Raw genomic sequence first — 17967 nt, 5'->3', positions numbered from 1 at the left:
GAGATCTTGCTGTAGACTCACCACTGCAACCTGGAGACTTTCCATGCAAGTATGTTACAAATTGGAAAAGTGTCAACTAGAACTTGTGCTTCAAGTGTTCTGCAAGTGTTCAACTTGCCAGTGAAAAAGTGCAGCAAAGTTAACAAGACTTACAATTCAACACTGCCACACATTAGTGACAAGCTATCCTTGATATCTGGGTAATTGACCCACAAAGGATTGCTTTTCGAAAGTGGAGTTCTAATCACTATGCTATGACATCAGCCTGTGAACCATTTTTGACTAGTCAGGAATGCAGCATTTAAACTGGATTTTATAGAACAGTGTACACTTGCTTTTGCCATGCATTATTACTTTGCTTTGATCCACAGAATTCACTATGAATGCACCCTAAACGCAAATCACTTTAGCCTAATGTCAAATTGACCTCAGCCTGGTCTCAGATGCAAGCCAATTTTCTGTGCTTCAGTCCCCTCTAAATCTGAAGCTCGTGTATACTTTACACCACAGGAACTTAGAACCTCTGTTAGGCAGGGAGCAAGGGTTCTGCCTGTCTAAGGAGTTCAGAAGTGTCTTTTCTAGTTGGCAGAACCGAAGCCTGGATGCATCTCTTAAGTTATGTTACAAGTCAGTTCTCACATTTCTTATTAAGTGCCCAAGGAGCCCCTGAACATGGGATGATCTGGTGTGTAAATTCTGACCAGCCTCTGAGGTTGAAAGTCTGCTATTCATTTCTTTGACTGTGATACAATAGAGCAATGCTGGTGTGTGAGTCAGGCTGTTAAACCATTTAACTATACCCACACAAACTATATTATATATTGAAAAGCAAACATAATAAAAGGTTAGTTTTTTATTTTCTAAATAGGTTACTTTAAGCTAGTGCATTGTTGGTTCACTTACCTTTTCCTTCATTTTCCCTTCTAATTGTTTTTTTTCCTTTGTTTTCTTTGTCTGAACTTCTCACTTCCTGTTTCTCCTCAGTAAGGTGTTCAGTAAGCTGTTCTAAATGATGTTCCACCGCTCGGATGATGGTGGAAAGCTTACTGAGGAGAAACAGGAAGTGAGAAATTCAAACAAAGAAAAAAAACATTTAGAAGGGAAATCGAAGGAAAAGGTAAGTAAACCAACAATGCACTAGCTTAAAGCAACCAATTTAGAAAATAAAAGACGAACCTTTACAACCCCTTTAAGTCCAAAGTACAAACATGCATGCCCAGAACCAATGTTAAAATCAACCAACAATAACAGAAGTTGACCAAAGGGTGGCGGTAAAGAGCAGAAAAGAGCAAAAAATCACGTGATATTGGGATGTTGTCCTAGGGTTGCTATATGGCTCCTCCATAGATAATGCCAATACGACATGTGCATGGGCGTAAGTGTATGCTTGCCACTGGCCATGGCGCAAACAGACTATTTAGAGCTAAGTCATTCTTCAGCGTTTAACAGTTTTCCTGTGATCTATGATACTGCAGTCTGATTTTGTTTGATTTTTAAAACCAACCCAGCTTGTCCTTTGACCTGTCTATTCATCTTCTGTGGTATTGACTTGTTTCATTGACTGTGACATCTGTTTGTTGTCCTGATGCCTCATCACCTGCAAATTGCTGACCTGGCCTATCCATAATCCTGTCTTTATTTTAAACCACTTTGCCTGCCGTAGCCGATCCTGGCTTGTTTCCCAACCCTGTGTCCATTGGAGATCCACACTATTATGTTACCACAATCTGCTTTAAGATATCTTTCTCAATTTCCAATGTCATTGCCATCACATAGTTGGCACATGGCCACATTCTCTTTACTCCAAACCAGGGGTGTTTGTATTGGTGTAGTAAGAGGCTATCCTTGTTATCTCGGACTCTGCATCCAGTTATATGAAAACTTCTAAGGAGCAAGCTCAGAAGAAGCATGGCTTAAATGTAAGTCAGAACACCATTGCCCGGATTCACATACATCAGTGCATATTTATGCCGGCGTATCTACCTCATTTGCATAGAAAATCAATGGGAGCGGCAAATGCGCCCAGCGTAAATATGCGCCCAGGATACGACGGCGTAGGCAAGTTACGTCGGTCGTAGGAAGCCTATTTTTAGGCGTATCTCAGATTGTGGGCACGGCGCACAGATACGACGGCGCATAGTTACACTTACGCGGCGTATCTCGAGATACGTCGGCGTAAGTGCTTTGTGAATCCGGGCCCTTGTCTCTATACTTTGAGAGTCAAAGCACCACTATGACAGCCAGTCAGCTAGTATATTCAATAGTATGAAGTGGCAGCCTACATTTTTCCTTTCTCATATTTATCCTTCACTGGTTTAAGATATTGTTTATCCTTTTAACTCATGCTGGCCATTGTGTTTGTCTGTAAATTCAGCAGAATTTGTAACTATTTCTCAGAGTAGGCTTCTTTCTGTAAGGATGAATGAATGCATGATAACGCAGCAAGGGCTTGCCATTTGACTGAATTCTATCATCAGGAGTTGTCCTCCTTTCCTATCTAAAAAACCTGGGTGTTATCCTGGGAACAGAATGAAGTCACTGCAAGCTGCAGATGAAAGTTGGACATGTTGGCACATAAACAAGCTACAGTCATTGACTGCATTTATAAAATTGTCGAACTCCTTTAATAGGTTACAGAGTTAGTCAGCCAATGGGAGAAAAAGGAGGCCAGGTCAGCTGTGAAAGGCCCGAGTGTCCCTTTCAATATTTGGCTATACAAAGGCTCTAGTCTAGCAGAATGAGTGTGAAATGATTACTATGGCTTTTTGGGATCTTGCCTAGTGTACAGACTGAACAATGCAGTTATGCTATTCACTGCTTTGACTGTGATACAATAGACCCATGCTGGTGTGTGAGTCAGGCTGTTAAACCTCTTAACTATACCCACACAAACTATATTATATACTGTATTGTATTCAGGACGGGGGATGACAAAAAGGCATACATTACAAGAGAATAAGTATGGTAGATTAAATAAGGGAATCTTAAGCACAATTCCCATAATTCCCTATTTTTAAAGAATAATTTCAAATACCCTGATGTCCTATTAAAAAATGATGTACCGCAAATGTCATTAGCTACAGAATCACAATTGTTAAGCGCAGTATGTGGCTTGAACTTTGGGGCAGCCTAGGTATGAATCCAGCACAACAAAAGGTGGAAGGCTACATCCTTCAGAAGGATTACCAGAACCCAGTAATAAGATATCTCTCTTCTACCAACTTTGCTTATTGGTAGGCTTGGTAGCCTTGGAGAGTGATTCTACCCAATTGTCTCCTTCTCATTACCCTTCCCTGTAACCCCAAACCTGGCCATACACATGGCAGTTTAATTAAGTGATTCTTTCAGTTTTATTTTTTTTTATAAATTGCAAAGCAACTGAAAATATAACATTTTGGTTTCTATCAACTGCAAGGAGATTCCAATCAAGCACATAGAAAAATAACTTTCTACATCATTTTTAACATTTAGGTTCTTTTGAAATTTGATTGTGATTTCCCTCAACCAAAAAATTAATTGAATAAGTAATTCTTACCGTATAAATGCTAATTGAAAAAAAAAAACATCTAATTAAAGTTGTGTGTATTGAAAGGTGCAATCAATTAATACAAGCCAGTTTCAACTTAAATTGAATACAGTGAATTATGGTGTTCAGTCAGATTTGCGGGTGGTAGATTGATATGTTTCTGCCAATTATTTGCAATTGCATCTGTGATTCCCAGTGGAATGAAAGTTGTTGATATTGACTGTAAATTGCCATGTCTAAGGCCAGCTTAACTCCAACTTTCTTCCCCTTGTTTGCATGCTTACCTCTCCTATGCCGGGATCCTCTGCCAGGCTGAAGACTAATCTTCCTGGTCCTGGCACAACAACTTCCTGCTTTGACCCAAAACTAACATTCAGGTTCCAAATAGACTTTGTTGGCTTATCACTTGGTAAAACTCTGACGAAAAGATTTTTCTACTGCCATTCTCTGCTCCACTGTGACATTTGTTGTAAAAATGAGTATATGTGGGAATGCAATTATATAGATCTTTCCACCAGAATCCTCAAGACACATAAGAAGTTAGTGTTATTTGACTCTCTGGCACCAATCCAAATCTGAAATAAAAGATTTGCTTAGACTGACACTTTACAACGAAATGCACACGCCACTACCTTGACCACCTCCAAAAGGACTTGTCTACAGCCCTTTGATTGTTAAAGGTGCACAAAGCAATGCAGAACAAAGCAGCACAAGAGCATTCATTAATTCCAGCTTTGGAATGCATTGGTCAAACTTTTAAGATCTATATTAACAATACTTGTTCAAACAGAACTCAAAGTTTGACCAAAACACCCTAAAGCTTGAGACAATTTGTCTGTATACATTTGTGCGGTTTTATCATTCAAACCCCACACGCACACATAGCAGACACTATTAAAATGTACTTTCCCTACATAAATTGCCACACTAGGATCCAGCAGCAGCCAGTCATGTGAAAAAATACCGTGACATTTGCTCCTGCAATCACATCTGGAGTATTAGCCAACTTTAATTTCAGCAGGGGGGATGTGACTACTGCCTAAGCATTAAGCCACATGACTAGCAGCCATTGATTACCAGCGGTTTCTGCAAGAGTAACAAATATTGATTGATTTTTTTATACCTTTTATCACCATAATGGAGTGGGGTGGGCTCAGTAGTTGGAAGGGTAGTAGATTCTAATTTGACTATAATTCTGTTTTAAGCTTGTATTTTAGGTTTATTGGTCCTTTAAAGGCTAAGTTCACACCAGATTACCTCACTCTCATCAAAGCTGTGTAGACACACTGCTCAATTACTTCTGCCTTACTTCCTGGTCAGACTTTAGGTCATGACACAGGAAGGAGTTAATCAGCTGAGAGTGGATGATGCAGGGTGTGTGCTAATGAGGTCAGCTGGTCAACTCCTTCCTGTGTCATGACCTAAAGTCTGTCCAGGAAGTAAGGCAAAAGGAATCAAGCAGTGTGTTTAAACAGCTATGAAGGGAGTGAGGTAAGTCTGAGTAAAATTATTGGAAAGCTGTTTTATTTTTGCAAAATAAGTACATTAATGCTATATTGCTACATAGGGGAGCTGTAAAAGTGAACAAATGTAAACTTAGGGACGGATTCACAAAGAGTTACGCCGGCGTATCAGTAGATACGCCGACGTAACTCGAAATCTAAGCCCGTCCTAAGTTTAAGTGTATGCTCAAACTGAGATACACTTAAACCTAGCTAAGATACGATGGCCTGCGCCGTCATATCTTAGGGTGCAATTTTTCCGCTGGCCGCTAGGTGGCGCTTCCGATTTCGGCGTAGAATATGTAAATGACTAGATACGCCGATTCACGAACGTACGCTTGCCCGTCGCAGTAAATATACGCCGTTTCCGTAAGAGATACGCCGCGTAAAGATAAAGCTGCCCCCTAGGTGGCGTAGCCAATGTTAAGTATGGCCGTCGTTCCCGCGTCGAAATTTGAAAATTTTACGTCGTTTGCGTAAGTCGTCCGTGAATGGGGCTGGACGTAATTTACGTTCACGTCGAAACCAATACGTCCTTGCGGCGTACTTTGGAGCAATGCACACTGGGATATGTACACGGACGGCGCATGCACCGTTCGTAAAAAACGTCAATCACGTCGGGTCACCAATAATTAATATAAAACCCCCTCATTCTCATTTGAATTAGGCGCGCTTACGCCGGACCCATTTACGCTACGCCGCCGTAACTTAGGAGGCAAGTGCTTTGTGAATACAGCACTTGCCTCTCTGACTTCAGGCGGCGTAGCGTAAATACGATACACTGCGCCGCCATAAAAATGCACGGATCTACGTGAATCCAGCCCTTAGTCTTTAAATCTGTACTCTGCAATAAAGACTATACATTTACAAACTACGAATAGAACTAGATTTTAAAGCTTGTGTAGTCAACATTCAAAGTGTATTACAGATCATTAAAAAAAATCTAAATTTTGATGCTGCCTTAAGAATAGACAGAAAATAGTCCAAATCTGTGTTAAAATTTTATTTTATAATGCAATTTAGGGCTGAACTCTTGCCAAATGTTCTCAGCACCAGTCTAAACTACAGACTTTTTATCAGTGTGGAAGGAAAGTCTACGATAAAAAAGCAGTGTCATATTGCATTTTCTGTGATGTGCCTAACTAAAGTAATTAGTGGTCTACCAAGAGAGACGAGAAGCATGAAATTTAATTTGTATGGGGTGCTAGCAGAAATGTATTTTGTTTGTAAAGTGAACGGCTAATTTAAGATTCAGGGACATCCGTGAACCAAGCTACTTACACTTGAACAACGCAGCAAAAAACATGCTCTAGCTTCATATTTGTTAAATTTTCCAACAACCTGGGTAACAAATAAATTTAAAAAAAAAACTCTACTTCAATTTATTCTCTAATCTTTGTGCAAAAATAACACATTTAATTAGATGAGTAACAAGAAGAAGATGGCTCTAATCCATGAAAAGAAAGGAAAACCCATCAATGCAAAGTCTAGTAGGAAGAATCCTATTTTCTTTATCGTACATCACAGGACAAAGAGCAGCTTTAGTCATTTCTATCTGGGATTTCTGAAAGTAATGCCCCTAAGGGGAGGGAGACACCATCATAGAAACTGCCACCAAAGAAGGACCTATTCTGCTATTTGTAACACGCTGAGGCCAAAGGCAGTATCTTCTACGTGATTGACATCGACCTGGTAAAAACCCTGTAGATGTATAAACAAAAGACCAAATAGTGGTCTTGTACACATGGGCCACTGACACCCGATGATAGGTGGCCCAAGATACTCCCACACCTATTAGAGAATGTCTCCCTAGAATATATTTTGTAATTTAAACCATAGGCATCATTGATAAACTAGCAGATCCACTGCTAAATATTCAACCTGGATGCCGCCTGCCCTTCCTGAGCTTATCTGGCAGTACAAACCAGGATTCCTGACTTGTGCCGACAACTCAAGTAGACCCTGAGCGTCTGAACTACCTCTAGAGTAGGAAGCGATCTTTCTCATGCTGACTGGATTAGGAGAAAAATAAAATGCAAGACACTGTCCTAATTCAAGTGAAAACTAGAAACCACTTTAGGCAATAAAAATGGATGAGGATGCAACATCACATTACGATGCGAGACCAAGCATGGCTCCCTGTATGAAAGAGCCGCCAACTCTGACACTCCACTTCGTGATGTGATAGCAACCAAAGGAGCCACCATCTGAGATAAAAGGACCAACAGAATCTCCTGATTGGTTAAAAAAGCAACCTCTGCAAGGACAGTCAAGACCACGTCACAGATTTTTGCAAAAGATGTGTCAGAATCCGAAACGGGGAAAAAAAACTTCAAATAAGAAAGAATCAGAGGTGTTACCAGAAGGGCCGTCTTTAATATTGATTGGACCCTGGGCAAAAAAAATCCTGGGCCCCTCCCCCATGCAATTTTGCTCTCCACCTGCTCTGAGACATACAATAAATATCAGCTAGACTTAAAATCAGTTTACTATATCAGATCAGACAGTGGTTGCCAGAGGTTACAGCATATCATTACCACTTACTCACTGGTTGCATGAGGTTACAGCACACATTACGGCTCACTGACTAGTTGCTAGAGGTTAGAGCACATGATTTCTTCTTGTTGATTGGTTGCTAGAGATTACTGTACAGTAATACTGCTCACCCATTGGTTGTTAAGAGGTTGCAGCACATCATCTCTTCACTGTAGAGGGGCATGATATACATATGAATGCCGCCGGCCTCAGCTATTTACATATGATTCCTGCTTCCATTAACATATGAATGATCCCGTTATTTACATATGAATGACGGTTATTTACATGTAAACACAGGGTCTGCAGGTGAGTCATCTGTAAACAACAATAGGGCAGAGCTGGGCATCATTAGTAGCAGCAATTCACACTGAGATATCAGGACACAGCACAGGACTAAAACTTTAAGGGACAAGGGAATTTAAACTGGGATAGTTGGCAAGTATGAGGCAGCTGTTTTGGCCCCACAACAATGACAGGGCCCAGGGCAGCTTCCCCTTTTGCCCTGCCTTAAAGACGGCCCTGGTTACCAGTACATGTACCCCTATTGGCAGTGGGACTCTTGTCCAGGAAGCATCTGTCCCAAACTGTTGTAGAACTTGGAGTCTAGTAGATTTCCCTGCAGAGTTCCCCTTGCCACTATCCTATACCTGGAATATGTATTGGCGATAGAGACAGTACTTGTACTGTCCCAGACAGAATGTGGTATACCTCCCTGAGTCGCGTGACCTCTGGTGATGCCCTGGTAGTTGATATATATATAAATGCCTGCAGAGGCATTTCCAGATTGAACCTACAACTGGTTTGTTCTATAAAAAAAATTCAAGCTATTTATATATTCAGGTTGGTAGGAGTCCAATGGGGAGGAAATGCCCTATAACTTGGGCTCCAGGTGGCCATTTTGGGGAGGACAATGATACTGTTGGATGCTGAAGTCCTGTAAGTTTTGGGTGGCCATCTTGAAGTAGGACCCTATAAATATAGGTGACCCATGTCATTTGGTGTAGGGAAAGAGCTCAGCTGGGTAGGGAAAGCACAGGTGCATTAGAAGGGAGAGGTTATGGATGAGTAGAGATGTGAAGGTTTCCTTTTTAGGGTGTCCACCACTCATCAACAGATTGCCTCTGGCAGTCATATACCGCAGCAACCTGGCAGAATCCAGCAAAAGTTTAACTTACCACCACCCCTTCAATGGAGCACTCCTCTGGTAAGAAAAAATTGTAAGTAGAAACTTGCATCACTGTGGAGTAAAATATACTTCCTTAAAAGTATTCTGCAGACAAAGAAACAGCGCCAAGATGGAACCAAGATTATGTGCGACTATTGTACCTTGTTGGTTGAATGCAGAATTTTTGTTTAAATCTATATTATAAAAACTGTGAGAAGCCACCCTGTCTCATGAGTTTTCATAAGTTTGATACACCACTTAAGACCCGACTACATGCTGATGTGTACAAACAGGATTTAACCATGTGAAAGCCTATACAAAGAAGCCTTCACCAACTGTGCAAAAGCCTACCGCAAACTGGCACATCAGAATGCATATTTTTTTCCAGCTCACACAACATCTGCTTGTTGTATATAGATAACAAGCCCAGTATAAGAGTCCTGTTAAAAGTCAGTACTGGCACAGCCACAATGGGCTTTACTTGAGTTCTGCAAGTCCCATCTTGCATTGTCAGCAATGACAAATGACAATCTGAAAGGCAAGCACTAAGTTCAGGTCTCACGCTCAAAGTGCGAATGGGTTAATGAGCATCAATGATTTACTGCCAAGACATTCTCGCCAGGTATTTATCTCTGTTGACAACCAAGTGGAATACACGAAGGGTGAATGAGGGTCATGTTTGAATCTCCCAAAAAAAGGATTACCTTTGAAAAAAGAATGTAAGAAAGACACCACCTGTTCTCATAAAGGTTGCTGTCCACATCTGTATGCATTTAGTATTCTGCCTCCAAGGTAAATATGGCTTAATATGCCTCAGTGTACAGATATTGTAAGCCATTCTTTGCTGATTCCAGTACTATTTTTTTTTTTTTAAGTAGTCTGAGTATCCTCCCAGTGTTCTCTTCATACTCTAGACATACGTCTGCTGTAAATGCTTCTGTTTTACTTAAAAAAAAAAAGAAAAAAAGAAAAGAAAATCTGAACACACATTTTTTCTCTTCTCTCTTGCATAGTAAATATTGGAAACAGATTCTTGACCAAGCTCCCCCTTCTTTAACTACTGCCAAAAGGAAGTCTGGGGAAGCACTCAGCTAGAATGGATATTTAGGAGAACACTATTCTGGAAAAGAGCAGGAGCAAACAAGACCAGGCACAAAATGCATATCTTGTTGGACAAATAAGAGTTTTATTGTTAATGCAATTTTAAAACTTTAGAGCCAGGCTTATATAGGAAATATTATCTGCAATAAATAATACGGTTAAATGTCATAAACTCAATGCCAATAGAACAGTGCCAACTAGTGGTCGATTCTTTATCTAACGGTCTAAAGCAGTGCTTTCCTTGAACTTTTTCACCAAGGGCTCAAGTCAGAAATGACATTCATGTCACCTACTCTTTATATCACCAGTCAAAACTAAAACTTAAATGTAACAGGTGGCACTGTGTTTAAACCTGAACTTCAGGAAAACGGCGAAATTATATAATAGATTTACACCTGAAAAATGATTTATATTTCTGACCATCCAGTCCTGAGATTTACATATCTCTCTCTGTTACACAGCATAGTTCTGCCTGGCAGGGTAGGGGACTCCGTCTTTGTCTGCTGCAGGTTAGCTTACACTAACAGGCTTTATCCCTGCCCCTGTGACTTGACAGCGAAAGAAGCATTGACTATGATGTACATGTTGGAACTTTTCTTTTGTCTTATAATAAATAAAAAAAATCTGATTAAAAGAGGTATATCAGCTGAAGAATCTTCAGCATCTTCCACTCTGGGAGTATTGGATGGCTGTTCCTATCTGTATGCCGTGGTTCTGGCCACTACAGTAGTAGCAGCTGGAGGGAGAACCAAAGCATTCAACAGGAGAGCAGCCACCAGATTGTTCAGCAGTACAAACACCTTTGGTAAATAATAATATGTTTATATATTTGAATATCAGAATCAAAAGAGGATCATTGGAGGATCAAAAAGGGACAGAGGGAATTAGCTCCCAAAGAGGGACAGTCCTTCCAAATAAGGGTGGCTTCACACTGCCTGATGCTGTTCCGCTGAGCCTGGGCAAAGCGTGGCTAACCTGTGGGTATCATGCAGATTAGCTGCACTTTCTTATAGACTTCTATAATGTACATGATGTTGTTTTCAGAAAGTGCACCAAAGATGCAGCATGCAGGATATTAAGGGGAACCCCGCACCAATTTTTTAAAAATGGCATGGGGGTCCCCCAGGCACTATATACTGTGAATAGCAGTATATATACTATACGTTCTACCCTATATACTCTGCAGAAAATTGGGCCTTAGGTGTTGGTGGTACCAGAACACTGTAAGCCCTCACAGTTACTCTTGCTGGGCACAGGAACGGGCCCTACTGTGAAATATTATATCAAGAATTGTAATTACATACCCCTGTTAAACATTGGGCCTTTAGTTTTGGTGTGCCAGAACACTGTAAAACCTTACAGTTACTCTTGTTGGACACAGGAACAGGCCCTGAGTTGAAATATTATATCAAAAATGACATGCACCTGTCAAACAGGGGCAGAAAAATTGGGCTTTGGGTGGTGGTGGTGCCACAACATTCTAACCCCTCTCAGATACTCTTGTTGGGTGCAGGAGCAGGCCCTGCTGTGAAACATGACTGCCAGTTTCTTGTCCTTCTGTGGCACCCCCTCTCTCTAGGCTCACGTTACTCCTTTCGTCAACCCGGGAACCAACAGCATATAACCAACACCGTGGTCGAATAATTCTGGGGACTCCTCTGTGCAAGATGGTGGGGCTACGGAAGGAGTGACTGTGGACAAGGAGCCGGTGGAATAGGCCGCTTTGGCAGCTGGGTTGGAAGGCAGGGGATGAGGAGGGTTTCATTATCCACTCCACCAACTCTTTTGCATGTTGTGGCTAAATAACATGGCCAGCAGCAGCAAAGAAGGACAAGCGTGTCCCATGGCCACCTGCAGAGGATGCACCATGTCCATGACCACCACTGTTTACTGTAGACACAGAGGCTGCTTGTCCTTTTTTAGTGGCCCGTGTGCGTCTGCCTCTCCTTGATGGCCTTCCAGACATGATGTATTTTTGTTTTGCAACACCATACTACACTGTATTATATACTGTGTACACTTCCTGAAGTTTATTAGAAAGTGTACAAACAATATTAGATACTGTGTACACTGCCTGCACTGTTTTAGCAACTGTACAATGGCTGCACTGTATTGTCTACTGTGTACACCACCAGAAGTATAGTAGAAACTGTACACACTGTATTTGATACTGTGTACACCGCCTGCACTGTATTAGCAACTGTACAACGGCTGCACTGTATTGTATACTGTGTACACGCCAACAACACTACACACGGCCGCTCTGTAAGCAGCCTTAGTCCCCCTGACCAATGATTGGCCAAAGGCACCCTGCCTTTGGCCAATTATGGCTCTCTCAGCCGAGCGCACTGATTGTCCAAAGCATGCAGGTCAGGTGTATGCTTTGGCCAATCATCATACAGCAATGCACTGCAATCTCGCAGTACATTATGGGGCATTCCACAGTGCTCAAATTTTCTGCGAATGCCCCATATGTTCGGTTAGTTTTAGAACAAACAAGCACACGATGTTCGAGTCGAACATACGTTCGACTTGAACCGCGGGCTCATCCTTAGTGGTCAGTAAGAAGAATGCTCCTTACATTGGTGGTCAGTGTGAAGAATGCCCCTTACATCGGTGGTCAGTAAGAAGAATGCTTCTTCTATTGATGGCCAGTGGGAAGAATGCTCCTTACATCAGTGGTCAGTAAGAAGAATGCTTCATATATTGATGGTCAGTGGTAAGAACGCTTCTTACATCAGTGGTGAGTAAGAAGAATGTTCCTTACATTCACGGTCACTGTGAAGAATGCTTCTTACATTGATGGTCATTGTGAAGAATGCTCCTTAAATTAATGTTATTTGTGAAGAATGCTCCTTATATTGTTAACCAGTGGGAAAATGTTCCTCATATTGGTGGCCAGTGGGAAGAAAACTCCTTCCATTGGTGGTCAGTGGAAATAATGCCCCTTACATTGATGATCAGTGGGAACAATTCTCTTTACATTGCTGGTCAGTGGCAGAGGTGTATTTAGGTTTTGTGCTGCCCTAGGCCTGACTAAACTCGCGCACCCCCTAATTTAAATATGACACACCCCTTCCTGACAAGGTCACGCCCCTTTCTGTTTAAGACCCGCCCTAAAAAAAATCTGATTCTGAGGGCCGGTTGGGGGGGGGGCAATGAATTCCCTTAATTTGCATAGATTTCCTCTCACTTCCTGTTTGGCTATGGGGTAGGAAGTGAAGGGAAATTTCTGCAATGGGACGGGGGTGGTAAAAAATAAACTGACAGGGGCTATAACCCCCCCCCCCCTTAATCTATCCAAAATTAAAAATAAAGTGTTGCCTATAGTTCTACTTTAAGCACAAATTTCTGATAATTTTATGGAGAGGACTAAGAAGATATAACCATGCCAATGGTGCAGCAGAACCCCCCCCCCCCCTACAGTTGCAGAATGCCGGCCACCTGCATACCAGAAGAACTGTGGCCGCTTTATGGGGGTGCTAGACTAATTTGCCTCTCAGCCCAGTCCGCCCCATAAGACTGCCGCTACACTAAAAGTGTAGCACAAGCCGGCGGGGACTCTTTCCGTTCTGCCCCCCTGCAAAGTGCTGCCCTAGGCCTGGGCCTAACAAACAGAACCCACCTTGAACCTCACAGAATTACACACTGGGGTAAATGTACCATGGCTGAGAACTTGTAGTGTAAAAACCTGAGGACTACACCAAAATGTTAAATTCACCCACAGGTTAAATTATTATTATTATTATTATTATTATTATTATTATTATTTTTGATGGACGCCAGTTGGTTAAATAATAAAAAGGTGGCATATGCCTTTAATGTAGGCTTATACACATGATAAGCATGCAAGATAAGCAGTAAATATGCTCTGTAATGCAGAACTAAACTTGCCTTTTACAGAGACAAAACATGAATTAACTGTGATAAATGAATCAAGTCATAACTGTAGGAATAAAACTATCTATTGTGTTGCCATTACTAATCTTATGCAAACAGGATACAGTTTATGCTCCTTGAGTATAACAACTGAAGAAAGGGAAAGTGAAGATGGAGCCTATAAGCTCCAGGTTTTTCTTCAACAAGTTAACAAATAAAGGCAGGCAGCTGATTATTATTATGGCTATCATCTCCATATATGTTATTAGGCATGGGGTCTTGTTAGAATTAAAGTTTAAAAACAATAGTGTTGTGGAACCTGCCTGCTGCTACAAGTAAACCCAAAAGTCTAGTAAAAGACTTGGGATTAAAGGTTTTTATCTCTACCATAAAATGTTGTATGAAAAGAAATACAATTTTATAGCATCTCATAACCTGGTTGCACAATGTGCAGATGTATGAGGCGGCGGCCCCGTTCAGATGGATGTGTTCAGGCGCAGCTAAACGCCGCCTCTGGACGCAGCAACACTTTGTGCTATGCCTGCATACAAACTGAATAATTACCTGTAAACAGAAACACAATCCCTGGAGGCAAACTGTCTGCACCCATGACCAGTCCCTAATCGCATGTAACTGCACAAATGAACTGTGACGTGCAAACAGTGGTGGCACTGGCCAGTGATTTGTACACCGTGTGTTTCACCATTTTGTTTCTCACTGGTGGCTTCTTGCACTCTCCTATGTGAATAAAGCCTAAAAGTGACAGTGTAACAAGTTCATTAAGGGGGAATGGTGTAAACCAGGGATCTCCAAACTGCGTCCTGTGGGCCGGATGTGACCCTCTGCTTGCCTTTATCTGGCCCTTGGGGCGCTATTTAACGACACCAATGATGGGACATGATTCCTTCCACTGACACCAAAGATGGCATACAACTCCTCCCAATGACACCAGAGATGGGGAACTAATTCTCCCAATAACAATAATGATATGGCACGATTCCTCCCACTGACACCACTGATGCCAAAGCATTTTCTACTTCCACTGGCCACAGTCTGGCCCTCAAAGTTTGAAGGGCAGTAAACTGGCCCTTTGTTTCAAATGTTTGGAGACCTCTCTTTAACCACTTAAGGACTGGACCAATATGCTGCTATTTTCCCCACAAATATAGCTTTCTTTTGGTGGTATTTGATCACCTCTGCGGTTTTTATTTTTTGCGCTATAAACAAAAATAGAGTGACAAGTTTGAAAAAAATTCAATATTTTTTACTTTTTGCTATAATAAATATCCCCCAAAAACATATATAACATTTTTTTTCCTCAGTTTAGGCCGATACGTATTCTTCTACCTATTTTTGGTAACAAAAATCACAATAAGCGTTTATCGATTGGTTTGCGCCAAATATATAGCGTTTACAAAATAGGGGATAGTTTTTTTTTTGTTTTTTTTTTACTACTAATGGCGGCGATCAGCGATTTTTTTCGTGACTGCGACATAATGGCGGACACTTCGGACAATTTTGACAAATTTTTGGGACCATTGTCATTTTCATAGCAAAAAATGCATTTAAATTGCATTGTTTATTGTGAAAATGACAGTTGCAGTTTGGGAGTTAACCACAGGGGGCGCTGTAGGAGTTAGGGTTCACCTAGTGTGTGTTTACAACTGTAGGGGGGTGTGGCTGTAGGTCTGACGTCATCGATCGAGTCTCCCGCACCCTCGTCCCGGATCGCTCGGACAGCCACGGGAACCGCCGCATGTACCAGGGGGGTCCTGATCGGACCCCCGGCCCACGTCTAGGCAGGGACGTACAGGTACGCCAATGTGCCTGTCCGTGCCATTCTGCTGGCGTATATGTACATGCGGCGGTCTGGAAGTGGTTAAAACCCTTATTTTTATTTATTTTTTGTCATCTGTGTCCCTTTGTATAGATTTCCATTTTCTCTGTAGACACAACAGGAGGCTAAACAAAATCTCTGTAAATTAGGTAAATTGCCTCTTAGATAGCTGTAAACAAAGCAAGTGTCACCATTGGAAGATTCCCCACAATTTTTTAATGGTGACACTGGGTGAAAATTTTTGATTTTTAGTTCAGCGGCTGGTGGTCAACAGGACAAATGTAGAGAAAATCTCCATAATGGGGACACAGACAGCAATGAATAATTCCAGAACAACATACTAAAAGAGGCCCTGGGAAATACTTGTGTGTGTAGTCAGATGAAGGAAAACTTCAAACAAGCTTAATAGCTCTGGCAGAGAAGCTCCAAAGCAGCAAGGCTTCCATCAATTCCCTCAGCCCCTATCAATAGCTCAAACTATAGAAATACATGAAGAAGTGCTAGACCAAATCAAAATAAAGAAGTCCAATATAATTGTAATTGTTGGTAAAAAAAAGTCATATAAAAACAGCCAATGTGTTTCAGGGGCAACACCATTCCCCCTTCATCAGGGAACCACACTGGATAAAACTTGGATGGACTCAAAGAAAGGCTTCACAGATCTGTATTAGAACCAGTATTGAACTCTTCACATGAAGTAACAACTTAAAATGGTTGTAAAGGCTCAAGTTTTTTTTTTTTTACGTTCATGCATTCTATGCATGAAGGTAAAAAACTTCTGTGTGCAGCAGCCCTCCCAGTCCTCCCAATACTTACCTGAGCCCCATCGCGATTTCCACTAGAGCAGTGGCTCTCTTGGGTCTCTTCCTCCTTATTGGCTGGGACACAGCAGCGGAGCAACGTCAATCACAGCCAGTGAGCCAATGTGAAGAGCGCGGGGGTGGGGCTGAGCCGCGCTCCATGCAGATTGCTATGGAGGCACTCAGCAGGACAGAGGGGCCAAGAGTACCGTCGGGGGGACCCAAGAAGTGGAGGATCGGGGCTGCTCTGTTTAAAACCAGTGCACAGAGCAGGTAAGTATACCATGTTTGTTATTTATTTTTTATTTGCCTTTTATATCACTTTAACATTAGTTTCTGAGCAGCAATGGAGCTCCATATTTCTATAATTTAAGCAATAAATACCTGACAGAGGTTCTAACCCCTCGCTTACTATCCACAATTAAAAAAAAAATAAGGTTTGCCTTTATGCAATTGAATCATACGTGAACATGTTAAAAGTGTCAAACTACACTTCATGCCATTGTTCCTGCATCTATCCAAAATAGCACCCGATATAAAGTAGGTATCTTTCTTGGTATATTCCAAATAGTGTGCCACATGTTATGTATTTTTCCCTTCTTCCTAATGTTTTGCAATTAGTGTAAAACTCTACATGACATACACATGGGACAAGAAATGGAAATGTTGTATTTTTATCCTACTCGTATAAAGAACAGTTGCAAAATGTATACCAGTGGTTGCCACCACTAGCTTACCAGCTGGCAGAAATCTTTTGTAGGCAACAAATTCTCTTTTGACTCACAATAATGGTGATCAATTTACCAGCCTCTTGAAATATATCACAAATGCAATGCAATAAGAACCAATGGTGTCCCTGGGGGGGGACACCATTATGCAACATTATGCTGTGCCCCCCCCCTCCCCCCCAAAAAAAATTTTTTGGGGGGGGGGGGGCATTTTTCTTTTTGTGGCATGTTTTGTATTTTCCTCGGGCCACCGCTGGAGTAACAGTCTATCCTGAGAGGGAGAGTGTCCCCAATCAGCTCGGTGGTTGATTCCTCCTCCCTCTGCTCGCCGACACTGCATAATGCGAGCGCTCACACAACCACAGCCGCCTAATCTGCTCCTTCCCCTGCATCCTCATTGACACGGAGAAGAGCGAGTTGCAGAAAGGACTCCATAAGGACTGTGGGGGGGGGGGGGGCAAGCCTTCATCTCAGTTACTGAAAAAACAGACTGATTCTCCCATCCTTAGGACAGGAGAACCAGCCTGTAAATTCCGAGAGTGGTGACTGCAAGCTGAGCCGAGTGTCAGTCTATGACACTCCAGCCACCCCCCCTCACTCTCCTCACATACAAGCAGGGAGGAATACAGCTCCTCCTCCTCCTTCCAGTCCCGCCCACACTATCCTGGTGTGCTGTATCTGAAGAGAGGGGATGTGTGGGCGGGAAATATGAAAATCAGCAGCATTCCTGGCTGTGTGTGAATGATGCCTGACATTCTAGCCTGGACCGTGTTTAAGTGTGTGCACTGCAGACTGCAGTACACTATAATCACTGAACTGCATTATCTTCATCCCTTCTCTCCCCCATCTGTCTCCCTCCCCCTCTCCTGTTCTTTCAAGACATTCATAATT

General features: G+C 42.0%; 1 protein-coding gene across 1 annotated transcript in view; it reads right to left on the bottom strand.

The window, feature by feature from the left end:
* Positions 1 to 17967, bottom strand: part of ADAMTS6 (ADAM metallopeptidase with thrombospondin type 1 motif 6) — a 397790-nt gene that overhangs the window by 359638 nt on the left and 20185 nt on the right. The window lies entirely within an intron of this gene.

Source organism: Rana temporaria, chromosome 1 (genome assembly GCF_905171775.1).
Source record: "Rana temporaria chromosome 1, aRanTem1.1, whole genome shotgun sequence".
Lineage (NCBI taxonomy): Eukaryota > Metazoa > Chordata > Amphibia > Anura > Ranidae > Rana > Rana temporaria.
The sequence above is the reverse complement of the archived record's forward strand: the minus strand, read 5'-3'. Positions and strand labels throughout refer to the sequence as shown.